Here is a 15,768-nt window from a genome sequence, read left to right as displayed (position 1 = left end):
TGGACCCTGGGAAAAAGTTGAAGGGAACTCCCTTTGGAAATCTTAGACCACTGGCCTAACAAAAATGCCATCAGGAGCCGTTGCCACCATTATGGAGGAATTAACTCTTTTGCTCCCAGGCTCTAAAGAAGTGACCTGCCGTGGTGCATACTTGAAGCATAGACTGATGAGGAGGTACTCATGTACCACACCTGGATCGGTGCACGAGGCGAAAGGGTTCTTGGCCTTGCGCTAGGCAACATGTCTGTTAATGACCCGGAAGGAAACAGAAAATCATCACTGATAAAGTTTGCAGACGACACAAAAATCGGGGGAGTGGTAAGTAATGAAGAAGACTGGTCACTGCTACCGAGCAATCTGCATTGCTTGGCGATTGGGGCAGAAGCACACAATATGCATTTTAATATGGCTAACTGTAAAGGATCTGTTCTAGGCATTATTTTAGGGCAGTTCTCTGGCCTGTGCTATGCAGGAGGTCAGCCTAGATGATCTCAGTGGTCCTTTCTGGCTTGGGAATGTATGTCCTAGTTAGGTCCAGGCAGAAGGAGACTGCCACGCTGCTCAGTGCCCTGGTTACATCCTGTCCGGCTGCCCCTGTAGTGCCCCTGAATGAAGTGCGCAGGCCGAGCGCTCCTGCTGCGGAGGTGAATCTCTCCACGGGCACCCTAACGCTCTGTGGATTTCAGTGAAATGCTGAGGAATGAGGGCAGCCCAGCAGGTGTGGTAAACAGCCAGCAGTGAAAAAGTTAATTGCGTAACCAGTTGTCATTTTGACGAGAACACTGGCCTCTTCCACAGAAACGTGCAGATTTCAACCTTACTGTTGTGTATGGACAGGAAAGTACAGAGCGTCCCTAGGTCATTTCCTACTAAATATGAATTATCGCATTTCTGATTTTAAGGGGCTGGGCTGTGGAGCAAAGGCAGAGCCCCCGCAACCAGGTTTAGCATAACCCCTCCTCCCTGCCGTCTCCGCCCTTTCCACATACGACTTTCCTCTCAGCTTAAACCACACAGGCTCAGCCCAGGAGATAAAAAGGAAATCGGAGAGGCAGTTCTTCCTTTTGCAGATACAGTCAACTCTCCCGCAGAACTACAGAGCCCAAACCTTGTTACTCGGCTTTATGTGGAATACGGGCCCCAGAAAAGGACGTGTGAATGCAGCAGGCTTTTCCACCTCAGGCAACATCATATGACACCAACTGGATGGTAAAAATCAATCGATCAAAATAATCAAAGAACCAGGACAAGAAAAGAGCCAAAGCTGGTGACATTGGACAGATCTACCTTTGAGAAGGTTGGTGGTCTTAGTTCCCACCTGCTGCATTCACTTTGACTAGTACCCACAACTGTTGTGCCAGTATAACTCACAGTTAGGGGGTGTGATTTTTACTGGTGCAACTCCTTGTGTGGACACAGTTATATGGGTGTAAAGGTGCTTAGTGACCAGAGCACTAGACTGGGACCCAGGAGACCTGGTTTTGTCCTGCTGGGTGACCTTGGGCAAGTCATGTCACCTTCCTGTGCCTCAGTTTCTCCATCTGTAAAATGGGGATAATGATACTGACCTCTTTGTAAAGTGCTTTGAGATCTATGGATGAAAACTTCTGCGTAAGAGCTAAGTATCCATATCGCTCATTCCCCTTCTCTACTATACGAGTATAATTATACTAGTATTAACACTTTTATACCAGTATAACTTGGTCCAAACTAGGGGGCTTGTACTTCTTTAACTATACCACTTAAAGCAGTATAACTTTTGCTTGAGGACAAGCCCAGGAAATCTTTAGAGCATGTTTGACTGGTCTGGCTTCTGCTCTTGCGGTCACTGGTTTGCTCTTGAATGAATACTGATTGTGTAACAGAGGCAAGGGGCCTAAGTCACCACTGTTACTCCACTTTTATGCTGATGTAACTGCTGAAATCACTACTTGGATTTACACTAATGTAAAGGTGGAGAAATGCAGTGGGGAATCAGACACAGGAAATCCAAGGAATTGTCTGAACAGTAACTGGAACCAAAATAAGAGGGCTCTACTTTGATATAACTTAAATCATTAAAAATCAGCTTAAAATTATATATAAATCAGATGTTATTATTTTTCAGTATCATAGACTATCAGGGTTGGAAGGGACCTCAGGAGGTCATCTAGTCCAACCTGCTGCTCAAAGCAGGACCAATCCCTGATTTTTGCCCCAATCCCTAAATGGCTCCCTAAAGGATTGAACTCACAACCCTAGGTTTATCAGGCCAATGCTCAAACCACTGAGCTATCCCTCCCCCCTAAATAAGTGTCCCCATACACACTTCCACTGAAGATGTGAATTACAACCCATTTAGTTATTTTGGTTTTAGTTACCTTGTAGACAAGCCCCAAGACCAAAATCTGACGGTATTAGAATAGGTTTTCCTTCAGCGTTAGATAGTGAATTATCTTTCCAGGAACAATCGTTTTTTTAAATTAAATCTAAGAGCATGTACCATGGATATTAACAGGTTTCAGAGTAGCAGCCGTGTTAGTCTGTTTCCGCAAAAAGAAAAGGAGGACTTGGGGCACCTTAGAGACTAACAAATTTATTTGAGTATAAGCTTTCGTGAGCTACAGCTCACTTCATCGGTGGAAAATGAATGCATCCGATGAAGTGAGCTGTAGCTTACAAAAGCTTACGCTCAAATAAATTTGTCTCGAAAGTGCCACAAGTCCTCCTTTTCTTTTCATGGATATTAAGTGACTCACTGATGGCTTTTTCTTAGGAAAGATGCTCTCGCAGAAAATCTTGTAGTTACGAGCTCTGCCACAGCTTCCCTGTTTGACACTGGGCAAGTCATTTAGGCCACATGTACACCACAGCCGCCACAACAGCACAGCTGCGGTGTTGCAGCTGTCATACAGACACTTCGTACATCGACAATCGGGGTTTTTCCATCAATGTAGTTAATCCACTTGTCCCAGAGGCGGTAGCTAGGTCGATCTTCTGTCAGCCTAGTTGCATCTGTACCAGGGGTGACTCGACCTATGTTGTTGAGGGTACACCGTTTTTCATAACCCTGTGGTATTCAGGTGCCTAATGCCTATTGATTTCAAATACCTGTGAGGATCAGGGCCTTAATTTCTCCATGCCTCAGCGCCGAGCTGTAAAATGGGGATAATACTTTGTCTTGTCTAGATAGATCTATGGTCTATGGATCTATGGTCTCTTGCTGTGACTCTGTACAGCTTCTAGTACAATGGGGCCCCAGCACCCCCATCCTTCCCCACCCCTCAACTGGGCCTTGCATCCTGAGCCCTCAGCAACCCCCCCATCTTCTCCCTGCCCCCCAACTGGCCCTACGCCCCAAACCCCCATCTTTCCCCTGCCCCCCAACTGGCCCTACGCCCCAAACCCCCGTCATCCCCCTGCCCCCCAACTGGGCCTATGCCCCAACATCTTCCCCCTGCCCCCCAACTAGCCCTACACCCCAACCCCCCCATCTTCCCCTACGCCCCAACATCTTCCCCCTGCCCCCAACTGGCCCTATGCCCCAACCCCCCCCATCTTCCCCCTGCCCTCCAACTGGCCCTACGCCCCAACCCCCCCATCTTCCCCCTGCCCCCCAACTGGCCCTACACCCCAACTTCTTCCCCCTGCCCCCCAACTGGCCCTACGCCCCACCCCCCCATTTTCCCCCTGCCCCCCAACTGGCCCTACGCCCCATCTTCCCCCTGCCCCCCAACTGGCCCTACGCCCCACCCCCCCATTTTCCCCCTGCCCCCCAACTGGCCCTACGCCCCAACATCTTCCCCCTGCCCCCCAACTGGCCCTACACCCCAACCCCCCCATCTTCCCCCTGCCCCCCAACTGGCCCTACACCCCAACCCCCCGCCATGCCCCTGGCCCCCGCCGGGCCCCCCGGGCGGCGCTGTCTCTTTAACACGCTCCCCACCCCCGCCAGGCCGGGCGGACTGTACCAAGCGGGGCCGCGGGGGGAGGGTGTCAGCGCCGCTCGCCGCTCCGGGAGGAGGCCGGGGGGGGCGGCTCGGGGGTCGCGCCGAGGTCGCGGCTGCTCCGGGGTCCGGGCGGCGGCGGCGCAGGAGGCCCCGGTGGCGGGGCCAGGCCCTCACCCCCACGTCTCGAGGTGGTAGGTGCCGCCGTACGTGCCGGCCGGGCTGCGCTGGGCCCGGCTGCAGCCGCCAAGGCGGAGCCGCCAGGTGGGTGAGGGGGCTGGAGCCGGGACTCCTGGGTTCTTTCCCCCGCGCGGGGGGGCGGGTCTGGTGGGGTACATGGGGGCTGGAGCCGGGACTCCTGGGTTCTTTCCCCAGCGCAGGGGGCGGGGGGGGGGTCTGGTGGGGTACATGGGGGCTGGAGCCGGGACTCCTGGGTTCTTTCCCCAGCCCGGGGGGGGGTCTGGTGGGGTACATGGGGGCCTGGAGCCGGGACTCCTGGGTTCTTTCCCCCGCGCGGGGGGGAGGAGGGGTCTGGTGGGGTACATGGGGGCCTGGAGCCGGGACTCCTGGGTTCTTTCCCCCGCGCGGGGGGGAGGAGGGGTCTGGTGGGGTACATGGGGGCCTGGAGCCAGGACTCCTGGGTTCTTTCCCCGCTCGGGGAGTGGGGTGGGGGGTCTATTGGGTGAGAGCAGCGGGGACTGGGAGCCAGGACTCCTGGGTTCTTTCCCCAGTGCTGGGAGGGGGGTTTAGTGGGGTACATGGGGGGCTGGGAGCCAGGACACCGAGGTTCTCCCCTTGCTTGGGGAGGGGAGTGTGTGTGGGGGGTCTAGTGGGTTAGAGCGGTGTGGGGAGGGAAGGGGATTGGGAGCCAGGACTCCTGGGTTCTTTCCCCACCATTGGGTGGGGAGTGGGGCCTAATGGATTCAAGCAGGGGAGCCAGAACTCCTAGGTTCTGTTTCTGGTGGGTTTGAGCCAGGGAACCAGGACTCCGGATTCTGTCCGTGGCTCTGTCTGAATGCTGGCAGAAGTCTCTTAGAGCTGTGTGGCTCCCGGTGCTGGGTAGCCGGTCTGCCATGTGCCCCATAGAAGAGCTGGGTGAAACTTTTTAGATGAACAGTTCATTTGTTGGAAAGTGCTGGTTTTAATTGACCTGAAACTACTGGCAAATTCGACAAGGGTCTGTCAAAAATGCAGTTTGGTCAGAAGGAGAAAGACAGGCTAGCGTCACAAATAATTGGGGAGGAGGTGATGGGGGTAGTGCCACTGGCCACCTTTTATTGTGGTGGTTAGAACCTTCACCTGGGATGTGGGGACCCCGGCTCAGATCCCCATTCTGGAGCAGGGATTTGAGTCCAAGTTTCTTCTCTCCCAGGTGAATGCCCTAACCACAAAGCTATAGGCTCTGCCTTTCTTGGTCTCACCTGTTGAAGCTGGTTCACTTTGTATACATAACTAAATATTCATCAGCGCAGGGCCTGGAACCCAGGTCTCCCTGGTGAGGGCCCTAATCACCAGGCTGTAGAGTCCTCCTCATACTCTATTTCTGGCCCAGTGACTGTTCAAGAATTTTAAACCAAAATGGAACAGCTTCAACAGGAGAGCTGGAGGAGATCTCCCCCAGAATGCCCTAGAGCCTGGTGGCAGGCTCTGTACTCCAGCGATGTCTGTTCCCATCCAGCTTCTGTGCTGGGGTAGAACTCTGACTTGGCTATTAAAACTCCAAACTCCTGTGTTATCTCCGCAGGTGTTTTTCTCACCATGTAAGCAGCTTGGCCTGGGAAATCTTTTTCCGTCTTTCAAATATCTGTAGACAAAGGGACATCGCTAGGAGTGGTGGGGTGAAGTTTAAAAAAAACAAAATAAAAATGTAGGTTTCATAGACTGAAGAAAAATCTCCCCAAAGGAGGTGGTGGAGAGTTAAAACTGGTGGGACGAGCTGCAGGGAACATAATGGCCAAGATTAACCAGGGGAGTGGATGCCTCCATTTATCAGGTTTCCTCATTCATAGGAGTAAGTGACCCATCCTGCGGCACTTAGACTGGGTTTTGGCCAAACATTTTATGTAACCTTGGTTGAAAGAGGCTATTGAAGCTAAAATAAGCCATTGGAAGAGTGGACCAGATATAGAGAGGAGGACTCCTTGGACAGTTTGTTCATTTCATCTGAACAGGATGAATTATTGTATCATTGACATTCTTTTGCACGTTCATCTTTCTGATTTTTTTAAAATCCGAGTTTGTTCAGCAGCTAACTCGCAGGCCAGAAGCCAAAAAGAACTGAAGCTCCTTCAGTCCGGTCACTTAAAATTTTTCCCAGTTCTGAATATGAAATGACAATATTTTTACTTGTATGGAGCCTTCAACTTCAAAATGTGTCAAACTTGATGCGCGCTTCGTAGTGGTCGCTTCATCCACTGCTGAAATGTAGCCACCCCGGAGTGAAATAGAGTAACTGGTTTCAATAATGCACACTGTCGCTGCAACAGGTCAGACTTGGAATTAGGGCATACCTTTGCCCTATTGAAATGCCCTGTTTGCACCATGCTGGGGCATTCATTCAGAGGGAAGAGCACCACCTACTGGATTGCAACACTACTTTTTCATTCATTTCATTGGCAGTCTTTCATCCGTGTACTACAGTAGTAATAGGTTTAACTGCAGATCTTCTGCTGTGATAGCTGAGGGTGGAATGGGTGCAGAATTCCACAGCTCTTCTTCTTCTTTTTTTTTTTTTTTGGACAGGTCTGTTCTGTGCCTGTAAGGCTGTATTTATCTATCTGTGAGGGCAATAGCAAGACTGAATGAATAGGTTTTTTGTTTTTCCTTCAGGCCCTCAAATGTGTATTTTGAACATTCAAGTCCTCCTGAATGTGTTTAAAAACAACAACAAACAGAGCCCCTCTTTGTAATTTGTGTGGTTCCATTAATAACTTGAAATTGCTTTGAGAAGTTATTAACTAAGCCAGCTATTACGGGAGGATCTGGCCAAACTAGTTGCTTACATATATTCTCATTGGTAGGAGCAAAACACCATGGTTCTATAACAAAAGCAAATAAACTCTTCCAATCTCATTTGTTTATACTAAGCTTACCTGTTTTAAAGTACAAAATTTGAACAATAGGTGGAAAAAATTTGAGACTATTGGGCTTTGTAAGTTGGCATCTCTTTAAGCAATTAACCTGTACTTACAGTAATTTCATTTACAGAGCAGTCTGTTACTGAATAATCATTCTCACTTTTCCTCTGTTGTTCATTTGATCCGTTTCCCCTGTTTGTGGGGATCTTTTATACCGCAACAGGAATGAGAAAAAAAGTTAGAAGCAGGAGAACTTGCTTGTGAAAACCACCAAAACGATTGGGGCCCGCAGAGGCAGCTGTAAAACCTAAATGACTTTTAACCTTCTTCTTCTTCTTCTTCTTTAAACTGACTGGAGTTCAAATTAACAGTGCCCTCTGAACTTCAGACGGGAATGAAGCAAATTTGCTTCATAAGTTGCAGATAAAGAGTAACTATAGAATTCCATAGGGTAATTTTTTAGTCACTCTTTTGCGTTGGTGTGATCTTCAGAGAACTGGAGTAATCTGTTACCTTGTTCAGTACCATACCCATCCTGGTCTCTCCCTTTTTCTCTTATATAAAAAACTACCAAGCGTTTATAGTTCTCTTATATAAAAAACTACATCCTCCCTGATCGAATTGGCCCTGTCAACACTGGTTCTCCACTTGTGAGGTAACTCCCTTCTCTTCATGTGTCAGTATATTTATGTCTGTAACTTTCACTCCATGCATCTGAAGAAGTGAGGTTTTTACCCACGAAAGCTTATGCTCAAATAAATCTGTTAGTCTTTAAGATGCCACTGGACTCCTTGTTGTTTTTGTGGATACAGACTAACATGGCTACCCCCTGATACTTGATACCAAGAGGATGTTATCTACCCTGGATGAACTTTGTTCTGCTTTCTTAACTAAAAAACCATGGTTAATATCTTACGTAAGTTGCTTTCCCAGTATAACTTGATCCTAGTGCTAGGATTATGCTTCACAAGGTATTGTAAAAGGTGTGTCACATGTTCTGCTGTATTGGTGCACCCATTCAAAAGATCAATATTTAAAGAGTCCTTAATAAGCTTAATTACCTACTCTATTATATGCAACATGGACAGTCTGAAATTTAATAATCTGTGATTACCTCTTGCTCGGTTAAACACCAAAATCCATTTGTGTGCTGCTTCTGGGCCATAGAACCTGCAGAAAGAAAACATTGAGCAAGAAGTCTTTGTAGTACTGAAGGCTACTCCTAAGAACTGTGACAGTCCAAAGTGACACACAGGGAAAGTTGGTTTGACTTTTAGCTGCATATTATTTTAATGTTCTTGCTTAGTTAGCAACTACGGGTGTTTTCCTAATTGTTTTTTTTTTTTAATGATACTTACATAGTTTCTTTGGAATATTCCGCAGAGTACTAATAGCCTAATTTTCCTTTTACATTTGTACAGTGCCTGTACAGTTCTGAACATTTCGAAGCACTTTGCTAGCAGGCCAACTTCATCACCTCTTGTGAGGCAGGTAAATATGTTTGTTTTACAAATCAGAAGAGGAAATGGATTGGAATTGTGTAGGGAAGTGAGTCGTATTTTCAACTCTGAAAATCTGGCCTTAATTGGGGGTGTTGAAATTTTTTAAAAAAAATCTGGCCCTAAGTGCTGTAAGTTGGTAGCAGAGCTGGAAATAGAAACCAGTAGTCCTGGTTCTCACTTTTCTGCACTGACAGCCACACTGTCTCTCATTATAATATCCAGATACCATGCAAGTCACTTCTAAAATGTAACTATTGATCACCTCTCATGGAACATGACTAGGATTTATTCCAGTTTCTAGTTAGACACTACTTTGTGGTATCAGCCTGGTAAAGTACAGGGTAGAATCATTGCACAAGTCATGATTATGTAATATTGGAGTGGCATATACGTAACTGTGTCAGGCAAACAATAAGCCACTCACACTGAGACAAAGGAAAAACACTCCAATAATTCTCAAGTATACAAAGAGAAAACAAATACACGTGACATATTTCATGCTCACTAAACCCCAAATGTGAAGACTGTATCAGAGAGCACTGAATTAGAACTCTTTCCCCCTCCCAAATGTTTCCTGGTAAAATAAAACTTTCTAACTCAGACTCCTTAACCTTCAACAACTATCCTGTGCATAGGGTGGTTGTATTTAAAAAACAGGACTGGGAGTCTGGAGATCTGGGTTCTGTTTTGTGCTCTACCACTGTAGTGCATGACACGGGCAAGACACAGCATCTTTGTTCTCTCTCGTGTAAAATAATACTTCCGATCCTTGCGGGGGTGTTGAGACAAACATCTAATGGATGTGAAGTGCTTTGAAGAAATGGTGTGATAATATACTAATGACGAAATCTTGGGTTTTAAAAAAAATCATGCTGAAATTTGCTACACTTTGGGTTAATAATACGTATTTGCAATTCTTTCACTTTTGCAGAATCTAAGCTTTCATTTAACATCACCCCTGCCCCCCCCATCACCCAGACTCTCTTTGCTTTTTTTTTTTAAAGCACATATGGTTGCAAAGGAAACTGTCAAAATAAGAACCAAGGAACCCCTGCAGGGCTGTCTGCCTGATTGTGCAGCCAGACAGTTCTAGAGCCCTGGGTGCTGCTCAGTGCTTTGCCATGGGGCAGCAGAGTGAAAACTCAGTCTTGTCCCTTGTCAGGGCTGCTGCTGGAAGCATTGGGAAACGGTGAAACTGACAAAAATTAGGTCAGTTTCCTTCTGCTGGTTGGGAAAGCTGAGAGCAGCAGAGGCAGACGCTGGAGTTGCTCACTGGGGAGCAGGATTTGCAGGCTGGGAACCTACCCTTGTAACAGCCAGGAAACAATGTGCTGAGAGAGAAGCCTCCTTACCAGAAGCCACAGTGTGGGGGATCATGGAATATCAGGGTTGGAAGGGACCTCAGGAGGTCATCTAGTCGAACCCCCTGCTCAAAGCAGGACCGATCGTCAACTAAATCATCCCAGCCAGGGCTTTGTCAAGCCTGACCTTAAAAACCTCTAAGGAAGGAGATTCCACCACCTCCCTAGGTAACCCATTCCAGTGCTTCACCACCCTCTTAGTGAAAAAGTTTTTCCTAATATCCAACCTAAACCTCCCCACTGATGATGAGGACTTCACATTTATCAGACACCTAATGAATCCCCTGGCCAGTTCTGGTGGCTTTACAATCACCTGTTAATCAATGTATCTCATCTCCCGCCCCCCCCTTGCTGTGTGAAAGGCCTGTTTCCCATTTGTGTGGATCAACTATGAATACAAGGGGACTCAGTGGAGACGACTGTGCACAAAGTGCTCTCAAATGCACACAGTAAAGAAATCGATAGAGGGAGAAGATACAGTGATTGTAGGTGTTGCTTGTAACATTTTCAGACAGGCATATGATATGTAAATTGGCGGCATCCTTTTAATCATATCCAAGTCTCCAAACGCAGCTACCTGCAGTTAAATTCTTGAACCCTCCACAATATTCAGATTTACATGGGGGCTCTTAAAATTCTACTGCTTAAGCCTGTGCAGAGGTGTTGGCTGTGTAAACAGTGCCCCACAATACAGTGTGCAGGGTTGAAGTTAACCATCTCCTGCCCTGTCTTGATACATGGACTTTTTTACAGTGTTGGTTTTGCCCTTTACCACGCTGCTGTTTACAATCTGAACTTGTTTTCCACTGGGAAATCAAACTGGTCAACGGTTTTGGTTGGAAGAGGGTATTCTTTTACCTTGTGCCCTCATTGTTTCAGTTTATCTAGGGATCAGAAACAAAAACATCCATGCTGACCCACGTTAATTGGTGTGTAAGTAACTGGGGAGTTCTTGGTAGGGCAGTTTGACACTGAGGCAAATACCTCACAATGGTTGGTGCTTAAAATCAAAAACAGACAGGCTTTTCAAGGCTGGAAGTTTTCAGGGCTGTTGAAAACAGCTGTTCTCTAAGCTCACAGTAACTAATAACACCAAATTAAATACAAGAGGCTTCAAACTACAAAAATAAGTTAACCTGAATTGGCATGCAGCCCAAAGACACAATCTTTGTCAGCCCAAGGACAGAATTCTCTTCCTGTTCCTGTGAAACCATCCTCCTCTTTCTGATGCTCTGTCTTCTAGCTTTTACAATCATTCCGCTCTTCTCAAGTGAGGGCTGCTGCCAGTTTTTTTTTGTTTTTGGTTGGTAATGAAAACCCAAATGTACAATGCTTGAAGCTGAGATCATGTTTAAAAAATCTGCTAGGAAGAAATGCACATTGGCACAGATTCTATTCTAAGTACAGTCTTCATCTTGTGAGAGTTACATCATCAAAATTTGATGAGAAGGGAATGCCTTGTTGAGTGGCTTTTTTGTTTACGTTTTGTACGTAAAAAAACCCCTTCACAGTTATGCGTTATGCAACATGTTTTTTACTCCTACTTCACTTGCTCCTAGAGCCAAGCCGTCGGCTCAGATTGGGAATTCTGAGCTGTTGAAAATTGTCGAGAAACCAGTGTCTTGCAAGGGAAGACAACCACCATTACCGTTGCCTGGTGAGGCTGGACCTCATTGCTCCATGCCCTAGTTTCCTGATCAGAAAAATAGGACCTCATCCTGGTTGTGAGGCTGCATCAGTGCTGCTTCTACAACACCTTCCAACCAAGGATAGAAGTGCCAAGCAATGGTATTATAAACATTTATGCAAAGCAAGAAGAGATTTATTTGAGCTTTTCCTCAAAACTCTTACATGAGGAACAGAAGATTTAAAAAAATCTAGCTCACATAAAAACTGTGGAGTAGGTCAGTAGCATTGCTGGGGGGGAGCGAGGGAGCGGCCGCTCCCCCACCGAGCACAAGTGGCGCTTTGTCAGTGTCTTGGCGCCTTTTAAATTTTCCCCTGTTGAGGGAACAGGAGGAGCGATCCAAAAAGCAAGGTGCCACCCGCTGCGGCCCTTTTACTCACCCGGCGGTGCTCCGGGTCTTCAGTGGCACCTCGGCGGCGGGACCGTCAGTGCCACCGAAGACACCAGGAGCGAGTGATGGCCGGCCGCCGGAGCGCCGTTGGATGAGTAAAAGTGCTGCAGCGGGTGGCGCCTTTTTTGTGGATCGCTCCCCCTGTTCCCTCCACCTGGCTACGTGGCTGGAGTAGGTGCCTGATCCTGGTTGGTGCTGAGCAATCCTAACTGACCTGGATTTCATCAAGAATTGATGGAACTGAACATCAGTCAGGGCCGGGTCTGAGTGCAGTGAAACGTTTGCAGTTAGGGTAGGAATTGGACTAGGAATGTGCTTTGTGTCTGTGACAGGATGGATCACAGAACCCCCCCGGGGGCTGCCAACTGATGTGCCAAGACTACTTCTGCCCCTGCTTTCCCTGCCAGCTTGGGACTCCAACACCCTCTCTTGCTGAGCCAGACACGCCAGTCTGCTCCAGCACAGACCCAGGGTCTGAACAACATGCCCCAAAGCTGCAGACTTAACTGAAAGCAACTTAAGAAGTGTTCCTGTCTTTAACACTCAGATCCCAACTGCCAATGGGGTCCAAACCCCAAATAAATCCGTTTTACCCTGTATAAAGCTTATGCAGGGTAAACTCATAAATTGTTCGCCCTCTATAACACAGATAGAGAGACATGCACAACTATTTGCCCCCCCCCCCCCCACCGCACAGTATTAATACATACTCTGGGTTAATTAATAAGTAAAAAGTGATTTAATTAAATACAGAAAGTAGGATTTAAGTCGTTCCAAGTAGTAACAGACAGAACAAAGTGACTTACCGAGCAAAATAAAATAAAACATGCAAGTTTATGCCTAGTACAGTAATAAAACTGAATACAGATAAAATCTCACCATCAGAGATGTTTCAATAAGTTTCTTTCACAGACTGAATGCCTTCCTAGTCTGGGCACAATCCTTTCCCCTGGTACAGCCCTTGTTCCAGCTCAGGTGGTAGCTTGGGGATTTCGCATGATGGCCGCCCCCTTTGTTCTGTTCCACCCACTTATATGTATCTTTTGCATAAGGCAGGAATCCTTTGTCCCTCTGGGTTCCCACCCTCCTTCTCAATGGAAAAGCACCAGGTCAAAGATGGATTCCAGTTCAGGTGACATGATCACATGTCACTGTAAGACTTCGTTACTGACTTGTAGGGAATACTTACAGGTAAAACAGAGCCATCTACAGTCAATTGTCCTGGTTAATGGGAGCCATTAAGATTCCAAACCACCATTAATGGTACCAACCAAGAAAAAACGGAATAACTGGTACTTCAAATTCCCTGTGGGTGAAGTGGGAAGGAAATGGTAATACCTATAGCAAGCCACACTGACATGAGATACTCCGCAGCACATCTGCTCAGAGTCCTCCCTGCTTTATCTGGCCAAGCGAGGGAGTATTATCAGGGTAGGCTGTGTGCTTGGGACTGCGAAGGTGTGGAGAAAAAGAAAATCTTCTGAATTGCCCTGAATTCAAGAGGTGAGGAGTGGTAAACGATCTGCATCAGAGCTTTCATTCTAGTGAATTGTGTTTGTTTGGTAAGGAAAATGGTGCTGAACAGACATGGAGAAAGACCCACGATTCTTTCTGGCTAATGCTGCACGTTGTAATGTTTAAATGCCATGTACCACAAAGGCTGTAAGATGGGTTTCTGTGCTGAGTGTCCTGGAGCAGAAGGCACAGTGGGGTGTTAATATTGAATACCTAGACGTTGTATAGCATTGTTCATAATTAAATCTCAGCAAGCTTCACAAAGAAGGTCAGTGTCATTATCCACATTTACAGATGGGGAAACTGAGACACAGAATGGGGACATGACTTGCCTAAGGTCAACAGCAGGCCAGTGGCAGAGCCTGGAACAGAACCTAGGTCTCCTGAGTCCCAGGCCAGTGCTTTAGCCACTTGGCCACAATGCCTCCCTTAAGCAGCCATAGCTTTTGTATCACTCCAGATATATATCTCCTCACTGCTTATTATGACACTGGTTGGCTAACATTAGCTGTGCTCACTTTAATGCCTCTCTACTAAATATGTTTTAATAACATCTATCTCTTGTAACTTTGATAGCTGAAAGAACTGAGTCACTGCCCTGTATTTCAAAATGAACACCTTCCTTAATTTATACTGCCTGTTAAAGGTCACCCCCTGCCCTATTCATAAGAGCCGGGTATGTCACAGTTGTTCATCTAGGCTGCTGCCCTCCATTCCAGAGGTGGTTGCATTTCCGTGGTGCTGTTTGTGTCCAGTTTGTAAAGTGCTCTCGTGTCTGATGTATTTGACCAAGCACTTTATTCTCCCCCAGATATTGGTATTTCCAGTTAAGTTGTAAAGAGGAGCAAATGGTTCTGCTTTCCCTTATCTTTGTGTTCATTTCTGCTCCTCAGCTGCACGCAGGGGAAAAGGTCAATTGTATCCTAACTGGGAGAGATGATGATTTCTGCAATGATGGTGTAATCCTTCGTGTTCTTAGCGATACCAAGGGTTCTTGGGATGGAAAATCATTGCTGCCTTGTGTTTCAACTTCCTTTTTATTAATGGTATCTGTGTGTGTTGAGTCATGCTGATTCTGGGGTGTCATGTGGCTGCAGAAATGTGACAGAGTGCTGATCTGCCAAGTCATCCCGTCTGTTGCCGCAGATATTTAGCTGTGATTCTCTGTATCGGCAGCACACGTTCTCCACCTTCCCTTTTCTTTGGTTACTTGCATCAGCATTTTCTCTGTAGCCGTCATGTTGCTCTGACTGGAACTTCTGCTTCAACAACTCAATCTTAAAATAAATGTTTTCAAGCAAACTGAACTTTGCTTAAAGCTTTGAACAGGGAATTGGGGGCTGTTAGTCTCACCTTTCCACAAAGATTAGCACAACACTCAACGAGTAAGGACTTTCACTTAATATCTGCATGATGAAAGGCTCCATGCCCCATTATCGGTTCTCTGACTCTTGTCTATAATTGGAACGTACATCTTCAGTAATTGAAACTATTCGCTAAGGCCTGGTCTACACTGCGGGGGGGGGGGCGTCGATCTAAGTTACGCAACTTCAGCTACGTGAATAATGTAACTGAAGTCGACGTACTTAGAGCTACTCACTACCGTGAGTCGACTGCTGATGCTCCCCCGTCGACTCCGCCGATGCCTCTCGCTCCGGTGGAGTACAGGAGTCAACGGGAGAGCGTTCGGGGGTCGATTTATTGCCTCTAGACTAAACGTGATAAATTGACCCCCACTGGATCGATCGCTGCCTGCCGATCCGGCGTGTAGTATAGACATACCTTTAAATTCCTAATTGCAGGCCTCTGTGTACGTGTTGCCAAACGTGTCCTCTGCAGATCTGTCAGCAGTCTCCTATTTTAATCTCCAGCCCAACCTCCTACAGGTGGCTGCTTCCACTGATTTTACATGTTTGGAAACAGTGTGTAGCTTGCCTTATTGCTTAGAATAAAAGTTCATGGTACAGGATAGAAGAGTAATGATGTAGAAAAATCTCTCTAGATCTCTTTTCTTCTGTCTTCTGCATTGCATATATAGAACCAGATTCTGGGTAGACCATGCGTGGGTTCACAGTGGTTGTGGATGGAACTGGAATTCCCTCTTCCTCATCCATTTCTACCTTGCATGGCTTGTGTATGGGCTGGCACAGTTGCAGACCTGATGGCAAAGTGTCCTGGATGATCCAGTGCCTGAAAACTCAGTGAGACTGAAATGACAGAGACAGAGTTGTCAAGTTAGGGAAGAGGAGTGAACAGCCCAGAAGAGTAGTTTGGAGCTTCGCTTTGTGCAGTGGTCCTGAATCTTCTCT

General features: G+C 46.9%; 1 protein-coding gene across 5 annotated transcripts in view; it reads left to right on the top strand.

The window, feature by feature from the left end:
• The first annotated feature begins 1,006 nt into the window (after window positions 1-1,006).
• LOC102945437 (NADPH--cytochrome P450 reductase) overlaps window positions 1,007-15,768 on the top strand; it is a 57,788-nt gene continuing 43,026 nt past the window's right edge. The window contains exons 1-2 of one of the 5 annotated variants that reach the window (XM_007067109.4): window positions 1,007-1,297; window positions 8,425-8,494. The gene's annotated coding sequence lies outside the window, so the exon portion shown is untranslated. Of the gene's footprint in view, window positions 1,298-4,029; window positions 4,191-7,184; window positions 7,304-8,424; window positions 8,495-15,768 lie in introns of those variants that run through there. The other 4 variants (XM_027829344.3, XM_037880873.2, XM_037880874.2 and 1 more) reach the window with 4 other exon arrangements.

This window comes from Chelonia mydas, chromosome 17, assembly GCF_015237465.2.
Source record: "Chelonia mydas isolate rCheMyd1 chromosome 17, rCheMyd1.pri.v2, whole genome shotgun sequence".
In the NCBI taxonomy this organism is placed as follows: domain Eukaryota; kingdom Metazoa; phylum Chordata; order Testudines; family Cheloniidae; genus Chelonia; species Chelonia mydas.
Note: the sequence above shows the minus strand (reverse complement) of the source record. Positions and strands in the feature narration are given on the sequence as shown.